Consider the following 9783-nt stretch of genomic DNA (forward strand, 5'->3'; position numbering starts at 1 on the left):
TGGACCATCAGTATTCTCCAGAAAAACCCAGGCTAAAAGAGTCATGGAGTACCTGGTGTCCAATCCCCCGTTGTTTGGGAACTCAATATAGCTAGTGGAGCTTCCGAAGAACTGGTACGAGCCATTTGGTTGTCCAAAAGGGCCTGGTGCGAGCTGTACGTTGTAGGGGACGCCTGGAGGATTTTCATGGGAACTCAGGTCTCGTTTGCCAAACTGACCGTTTAGAGGATACATGGCAGTCGGAACTGGAGGGTCTAGGAAATAGATAGATGAAGCTTTATTTGAAAAAATGTAAAAACGGATTTTGCAGACAACTACTTTTTTATAACGGGCATTTTTCTGATGTTTGTGAAAAGCACATGCATTCCTTCCGAATTAAACTCTCTTTATATTTTGCCATTTTCTGAAATATAATTTCTTTCCAAAACATAAACTCACTCATATATTAGTCAGAGCCATCGCTTTTGCAAATCTCGGCAAAGAATTACGAGAGACATTCGCCCAGTTCTTTGGCTTCGTATCTGACAATGTCGTCGTTAAGACCCTTGCTTTCCGCCCACGACTTCCAAACATTCATCCATGTCTTTTCGTTTACTGCTTTTTTGGCGAGCTTTGTATTTCCTGCCTTGAAATTTCCAGGAATCTTACCGCCATTTTTTTTAAACAAAGGCAGAAACGTAATTGGGCGCATTGGTGTTATGGTAACCTTGTTATGCTATCCATTTTTGCTGTTTTATTACTATTGCGCAGAAATAGGGGGTACTATCAACCAATTATATCTCCGAAATTTCTCGCCTTCTATTATAATCTCTATTATACAGCTTTTCATTCATTCCTGCCTGAATTTTTGATGTGGTAGTTGTCTCTGCACGTCATTTTATATTTCCATGGTAATGTAATAGCATTTTGAGATGTCAGATTTCAAGACAGATTTCATCTTTTGGGCAAAATTGTTTGGGTTTATTTTCTAGTTTTCTTGACCAGTATCACGGAATTACTATTTCTTACATTTTATCACATTTTGAACCAATTATCCATGAATTTACGTTATTTCCTGAGTTTCTAAGAAAACAATGAAATCCAAGATGGCGGGCGCTTAAATTATGACGTCAAAATATCTGTTCCTTGTAGAGAAAGCCGAGGGCTATCTAATAAACGGAAAAAAATTATTGCAATGAAAACCCAAGGAAGGCGCTCCATCCACGAGCAAGGCTTCTACAGACAAAAGAGATCTTAAAGAATCATGTTTTGCGTTATCAGATAACTGTAAATTATCATGATATATCTTCTGTATCACCTTACCTGGAATGCAGCCGTAAAAGTCAACTCTCATTGAAATGTAATTGTACCACGTAACAGGTAGAACACGAACATACTGGGAAACGATTGGCGGGTTCGCAAGCGCGTTGCTTACCACCATATATCTATCTGAGTTGCCAATGAATACCTATTGGATTGAAGAAATACACAATTGCACATGTGATTAAGCTGCCTGATAGAAAACTAAGATGAAGTTTGGCCAATGTATGGAAACACAAGCCTGAGGACGGAAATTGATAAAACACATAGAAATGTATGTGTATGTATATTAGGCTACGTACAGAAGAGGTGGTCTTTCACTATCTTGGTCTGGCAGTATAACCTTGCTTTCTATCAACAATGTTTATATTATTTTGTGAGCCGAGTGAACACTTAACATTACAAACTGAAAATGCGTGAAATAACGAACGATAAACCAGCCAGCATCCCGTCTAGGAGGACGTTTAGCGTGATTTTCTGTCAAGCTACTTAAATTGCGCTTTCTTGCTGAGTCAGTTAGGTTTCGAGTAGTTAAACTACATTGAAAAAAAAAGGAAGTAACAGTGTATCAGGAAAACTACTCACAGTTTGATTTTTGTTGGTTTGATATTGATAAAACAGCAAGCCATCAGAGCTGTAGTTTAGCTTGTAGCTTTTCACCCACTGGTCACGTTTGGTCTTCCTTGTGTCGCCACACGTCTTATTTCAACTCGTTGAGCAAATTTTACTTGGAGCCACTGGTTTTGATCTTGATTTCTCGCAAGCCAAGCTCCATGATGGTGATTTAAAACACCTTGCAAGTATAATCTGCAAGAGATACTCAAAAGTATAAAAGGTATTGTTAAAATTTGCGCCAATGAAAGATCGCTCGGACTGAATTGTCATTTGAAATTTTAAAAAGTTTTGTGTGCGCGCGCATCATTTTTTCAACAATTTCAACTTTTTTTTTAAGTCAAGGAACCCTTAATGTCCTTCTTTTAGTCTTCTCCGGAATTGAATTATCCATTTGCGTCAAAACGTTGGTTCCAAACGTTTGAAAACCGAAAAGAACATCTCCATTTCGAAAACGACCTCCAGTCATTGAACAGTAATGGCTGATAGTGAACGATCACTCAGCCAATCAGATTGCAGCATTTAAATTAGTGTTTAAGTAGAATTCTACTAATACTGAACACACGCACATCAATATGGAATCTACTTGTTAAATAATTGCACCGAGAAAAATATTTCGAACCAATCGTGAGTTTGGGACGGGTGTGGTATAAAACGCTTTCTGGTTACTTGTTGTAAGAGGCTGAGAAGGACGTTCAGTACAAAAATCAATTTCATAAAGTTATAACATGTCATCATTATTTAGCACGATCCAAACCTGGAAAAATGTGGCTTAGTGCCAGAGCCCCAAAATGTGGAAGCCGTGATGGCAGAGTCTGGTATTTTCCCAGTTTCCATTCCAAGACTTTCCGTGCACACAGGGCCTGGGACGAGCGTAAAACCTGTTCAGCAGTCACAAAAAGAAATACGAAACAGAAATTTTAAAAACGAAATCACGTCTAAATATGAAGGGCGAGATCCACCAATAAACTCTTTCGTAAAAGGCGCAAGACGACAGCAGAAAGAACGATAATAATTAAATTGAAGTTACTGTCTAGTTATGGGTAATTCAAACGTATCGTTGAACTGTATACAAGTTTTCCAAAAAGTAACTGCTTTCTACTTTATATTGTTTTAAATACTAGCTCACCTTCCTTGCAGCCATAAAGCTCAAGTCTCATACAGTTGCGACTGTACCATGATAGAGGAAAAATCCTTACAAAGCGAGCATAGATAGGTACTGTGAAGGTGTGAGTAACCGGTGAGTTTTTGTCAGAATTTCCCTGAAATACCTACGATTGATCAACAATTGTTAATATGACAAATTACAAATTAAAGATACAAAACAAACGTTCCGCGAAGAAGTGGCTTGTAGCTTGATAGAAATCCAGTGTCATCTGCACTGTTCAAGGTTTTGTTTAAAAATAATTGATTTCCTGAGCTTTTGCACCATTTTATTTACGCGAAATTTTAATTCTTATGCGTTGTATTATAGTCCACCTGCTTTGGAGTTTTCCAGTCCGTGCTGCGCACTTTCGAGAGTTTGTCTAAGTTTTTGTTTTGATTTATGTAATACGTCACAAAATGTAACATTTTGCAACTAATATACGTGAAGTAAATTCAAGGTTTCATGTCAACCGCCATTATGGATGCGAGGCTTTATCCTTCGTTCTTTCTGATATCACAACAAGATAAAACAAACTCATCGCTGTAAAAAACAAAGGAGCTGTTAGGAAAATACTTTAAAATGGCTCAAACTTAAGTGATGTAGTTCGTAATGAATAAAATCGATTGGCACTCTATCGAGTAAGACTCAGACACACTGGGTTGCTGCTGAGATTGCGCAGTACGGATTGGTGATCATTTTTACGGACGCCCCTTTTGTGTTGTACAATTTACATTTGGATGGTGTCATAACATGGACTTAAAAACAAAACGATCAACAGAGGTGAACGAGGCACATTTGTAAGCTCTTCATTGATTATAATTTTTACACTTTATCAACTTGAAAGTTATTTGAAATAAATTAGCCAGAATGAGGAGTTTCTGAAGATGCCATTAGCTATTTTTCTTCACTTCCTTTTATTTTATTTCATTCTGTCCCATTTTATTTTATCTTATTTTTAAGATTTATTTTCCAAAAAAACAAATAACAGAAATCACTCGGATAATAATATCAAATATCAAGGGTAACTAATGTAAATTTATTACAATGGCAAGGATGTCTTGAAGAAACTTAAGAGTAATATGTTAATTTGGGCCTCGATCTCTGAATCTACACATGTTTATTCTGCACGTTCTCAAGTCAAACATTTTACCCTATTACATATCACTATATCACTACAAGGTAATATAAAGGTCTTTTCAAACATGCTACAGTAAATGTTGTAATTGTGGTATTTACGTTAATGTTATTGAACAATTATTCGCCGACGGGGAAGTAAACATTGTTGAATATTCATGAATGTTTACTGAGCCTGAGGCGAGTAACTATTTCAATATAATTTTTAGAGGTCAATATCAGGGACTACAGAATAACGGAATAAAACATAAAAACACAGACGCAATTGTTGGTTTGCATACGCGAAATACAGCTGTAGTTTTAATAATAAGTTTACATGTACATCGATTGTGAATCAATTTACTCATCGTTCATGTTGTATTCACCGCCTGGCGCGGTGAATATAGCGTCATATAAGGAACCGCTCAACCAATCAGATTGCTGGAAACCCTTTGTTCAGTTCTGGAATTATACTAAAAACCAAGAACATGGCAATCCAGAAGGACAAGAGAGAATGAAGGGTAAGAGAGTTAGTCTTATGCCCAAGGTAATTCGGCTCATCTTTCTGGTATTTTTAGATCACTCAGGCGGAAGACTCTAACAATAGCCAATTTTGTGACAGGGATTTTCCTGTCGAAGACGACAGCAAACGACTTAAAACGCATTGTTATTCCCCATGAAAACTTAACATCCACTCTTCATCTTCTTTTGAGATAGACAGTTGAAGTTTAGAATTTTGTAGCTAGCAATACTACTGTTGATATGGTGTATTTCCCTGTTATATTACCTGATCAAGAAGCTCACAGTAACCATCTAGTTTCTGACCATAACAGATCTTGTATGTCTTCACCCATTGTGGGTAGTCCTGTCTTCCTTGAGTGGCAATTGCTGTTACCTTGGCAATCTTCCTTAAGTTAACCTTTTAATCCAAAATTTAGCGAGAAATTTCAAGAGTAATAACAGTAGCCTTACTTATGACTGTGATCTAGAACTTGTAACGGTTGAATGCCTTAGTCATGGTCTTGATGATTGAGAAATATTCTTACTATTGGTATTTTTTTTTATTTTACATATGCCCCTTTTCCCCCATTATCTTCATTTTCTGAACAACTAGGCGTTTTCTTCTTACATTATTGATTTCTGACAAGCCAAAGTGTAAATATAGCTCTAGGTTAGATATATTCTGTGAACCTTCTCAACGCGACTGAAAGTGCAGAGTTTGTTGTTGTTGTTTCACATCTCGATTCAATTATTGTTATTGTGGATCCTCATATAACCCTCTTGACTTTAATATTTCATGCATCTCATCTATTTTTTTGTTGTTGTTTTTCCTTTTGCTTTTGCTTTGATACAGTTTTTGATATTTGACTTCAAGTTCACATTTCAGCAGTTAATAAGTAACATCTTTTACCTGTATCCAATCTCCTAGTTTCACTAAGCCACACCAGCCTCCTTGGTCACTACCAGACTCTACGTTGTTCAGTCTGCCGAGTCGTGGGCCATAGTAAATGCTAACCTCTGAAGAGGCCGTGATGTCTGGGTCCGGAATGGACCTATCCTCTAGCCCCAGAGGTGAACTGCACTGTCCTTAATACATAAGAAAAACGACACACTGAGAAGGCTTGAAGAGGTAATGCCAAAACACGAGCGGCCGATTAATTTTGTTTAACTAACGCTAAAAGAAACTTCTAAGGCTTTGTAGCTTACGTAAGGCTTTGTTACTTACGACTTGTGTATCCTATCTTCGTCTATAAACAAAATGTTTCAGATGTTAAAAGACTCGTTTATACAGACTTTAAACAACTTGGAAACTGAAAACTGATTTTCTCTCTCTCCTCTACAAAACATTCAACCCAATAAATTTCTTTTTGAAATTAAAACTCAACAAGCATAGTCCGCTTTCGTCGCGAATCCATCAAAGAAAATAACTCACTGAAAGGGCGTTGAAGAGTCTTTCTAGAAAGAAGAAACCTTCGAGAAAGAGGAGGTGAGCATCTCCGCAAATTACATTCTTTATGTTTGTTCCATCATTCTTCTTTAATTCTCTCTGACTTCATGCTGTTTTTATTATTTTACCGGACATTTCCTTCTTTCAAGCAATCTTCAATGTTTCAAATGCGTTGTACAGCACTGGGCTACGCTCACTCTCCAATTGCTGTCCCGCCCTTGATTCACAGAAACTTAATTTACACAATGCCTAAATTAAAACCTACCTCCAACTCCACAAATACCAAAATATTCCTAAACGTTGGTAAAGATAAGGAAAACAAAGATGTAACTAAGGCTGCTTGAGTAATCGTTTTATCGTTAGCTCATTACCCTTAAACTTGAGAACGAGCGATGCAAACCTTTTGAAGCATGAACAGCAGGAAAATATGAATGAATTGTGCCAGAATCATTTTTCGGCAGAGCTTACTGAAAAAATAGCGTCCTTGAGCGATGGCACTTGCTACGATTCAACAGCTGCAGGAACAAAATAAATAAATTATTCATGCAATTTTTGGTGGCTACTTAGCACAAAAAGACACTATTACCAAAATGGAAAATGAAACATAACAATGCCAATTAATGAAATAATATCTTATATTAATGGCAAACTGACTGTTGAGTTTACTTCGACGTTAAACCTTTTTACCAATGCTATCTGTTGGGCTGACGTTTCGCTTTGAAAAATTCGCTATGCCGTAGAACTGAGTTTAGTTCTTCGAAATTAGATTTTCGTTTCCAAAAAGCAGTTTTTCTGTCCCGCTGTTCCTTTTTATCTTGTCAGTTCTAAAAAGTGTTCCAAAACATATCAAAAACAGTTGTAAAATACAGGATAAACTGTCATATTATATCGTTGATAAGGTGAAATTGTAGAATTATCATATTATTACTGCACATATTTCTGTTCTTAGTGTAGATTACACGACCCTACAAGCAAACCTATTGCTTTAAACTAAATCGTGTGTAAATAAAGGATTGTTGTTGTTGTTGGTGGTGGTGGTGGTGGCGGGGTAAAATGATCTTCCATCTTTATTTACGTATTCTTGTTTACAAAAATATATTGAATTATTAATTTCAATTGCATGAAGATTATTTTTATCTTGGTGCCAGAAGTCAAGTCAATAACTTGATAGAGACATGTAGAGGCCAGTTTGACGTTTTGGACAAACGTTTCACGAGGCAACATTTTAAGCGTCATAAATATTCATATGCAGAGTGATCCATAATTCTAAAGGATACAGTTAATTTACCCTCCTACGCAGTTGGTGTGAGCGGATCACGCAATCTTTCCTAATTCCCCGCAAAGGGAGCAAAGATTGCTTGATGAACCCAGAGCACCAACGCCTAGGTACTTCACAGCCAAGGCGGTCTTGCACGCAACTCAGTTTGGGCCAATAATTGACCCTACTCCCTGTGGAACGCAATTTTCGCTACTTGCAACGACTGAGGTTACGTTTGTCGCAGGGTTCATTACATGTTTCAAACTCCTACGGCGACCTTTTTATGTCGCAATGACAACAGCATGTAGGTGTGTTTTGAGCCATGAAACAATTCCTTTCGAAGACTTATCGTAAGTTTTACATGCGGCAGCTTTAAAGTACCTGGTAAGCTGTTTAATTATTTAAAATGAAGGGCTATGAACTTGACGAAAACGCAAGTAACTGGCTCCACATTTCAATAACATATTATCCTCACTGTGGATTTAAGTGTTTCTAGGACGAACCAAAGTGCACTGTTTTTATGCCTGTATTGCTGAGGTCCACTTCATATCGATATTTGTATCTCCAGGACCAAATGAACCGTCTTAATGCAAACAAGGTGCATGTAGTGCAGAAGTAAAGACCACGTACGGGTGTTGGTCATTAAAGCTCAAAGGTAACATCCTCTAATAAAAGAAAAATAAAAGATATATAGGTATAGTTCGCGTGAACAATTTATCAGCGTAAATTTTAAGGGAAGTATTTATATTTCAAGTTGTTATAGAGCGACCATTGCTGACGTTATCGTTTACATTTGTCCCCATTAACATACGACTTTGCGCAGAGAAGACGTCCTGCTCAGATTAACTACAAACATTTAAAGACCTTGTGAAACTTAATAATTGGTAAGACTTTTAGCTCTTTCGGTGTAATATTCAAGGTGAAATTGGCTTTTAAAAACTGCAAAATGTCTGGGTGGCAAAAGCGCTAATGCGCTCACACATTCTTTGTTAAATTTCGAGTTTTTAAACCCGCGTCGCATAAAATGTGTTCAATACATCGGGCTCAAGTTTCTTGGGACAGTTAATCTTTCTATGTCCTTTCAATGTTCAACACTGATGTTTGTTTAGCTTGATCAGGCTTTGGTGTAAAATATTCATTTTTCTTTTTAACATTTCAATTGCATGCATAGTATAGAGTTACCCGTAATTATTATGCATTATCTTGTAGGATTGGAGTACTGAGAAAATAAACAGAAATCTTTTCTGGTACAGTAGTAATGTGTTCACATTCATGACGTCATCGAATTTGATGAACATCTGAGAATTTATTCCATTTCAGCGGTGTTGTTCAGTACTTTGTGACTGGGATTCGTCTAAAATACCGTGACGTTGTCCTGTAAATTGTTTTCACTTACTATAACAATTCAAAACATTAATGGTCAGAGTATTACATGTGGCAATCATGCTGAGCATCGGGAACAAATCTAGTTAATTAAACAGATGTTTGGATGAGAGAATTACAAAATATTAGTCTACCCTATGAAAAGAAACATGGTATAATAAAAACACGAAAATATTAATACCTAACCATTACAACCCACGTCTATATAGGTTTATAACATGCTCTTACCATTCGCGGTAAGTGACGTAGGTGGGCTTGGTATTGTTATCAATAATTCATTATGTTTTTTCGCAACTAAAAAGCTTTATTCGAATAGAAGGAACCGCATCTGTCTCTGCTTCAAACCACACGGTATAATTTTAGCTAGCCTTAAAATATGTTGTTAAATCTTTACAACTACAGCATTTAAAATGTTTTGCATGACTTTCACGAAGTGAAAAACCTCGAAGGGAACGCAAACCCTGAAAGCATAACAACACTAGAGAACCCCTACACTTTTAATTTATGACGGTGGAAAGTGGTTGGCGGTATTAGTGAAACACAGGGTATATAAAAGAAAGCCTCCAAGTAAACGTCAGAAGCCAGACTGAATGTCCAAAATCAAAATGTAGCTCGAGGTCAATCTGGAGCGGTAAGCCAAAAACTGAGCATTGCAACGTTCATTATTTTTCGAAAATTGCAATACAGTCGAACAATGTTTACGTTTTCTTATTCAACGCAAACTATTTCAAAGTTCAATATATAATTTATAAGGATTTTTCAGTTGACCTCAAACACGTTTCATCACTTGAGGAGGGAAACTTTATTTGTCTGTAGTTTGAATTTGTTTTAAGTAAATTTATATGTGAGTAAAGCTTGCAATAATAGTATTATCAACTAAAGAATCACGTCTAAAAGCGACGACTCAATACATTTGAATTTTACTTATTTCTCATTGGGACAGATTTTTTTTACCCTAATTATATTGTAAACGACATCAGTGCATTCTAACACGACTAGTGATCAAGATAAGAAACAAAATTA

The sequence above is a fragment of the Orbicella faveolata genome, unplaced genomic scaffold, assembly GCF_042242905.1.
Source record: "Orbicella faveolata isolate gen_17 unplaced genomic scaffold, um_ofav_v1 contig_1, whole genome shotgun sequence".
In the NCBI taxonomy this organism is placed as follows: Eukaryota; Metazoa; Cnidaria; class Anthozoa; order Scleractinia; family Merulinidae; genus Orbicella; species Orbicella faveolata.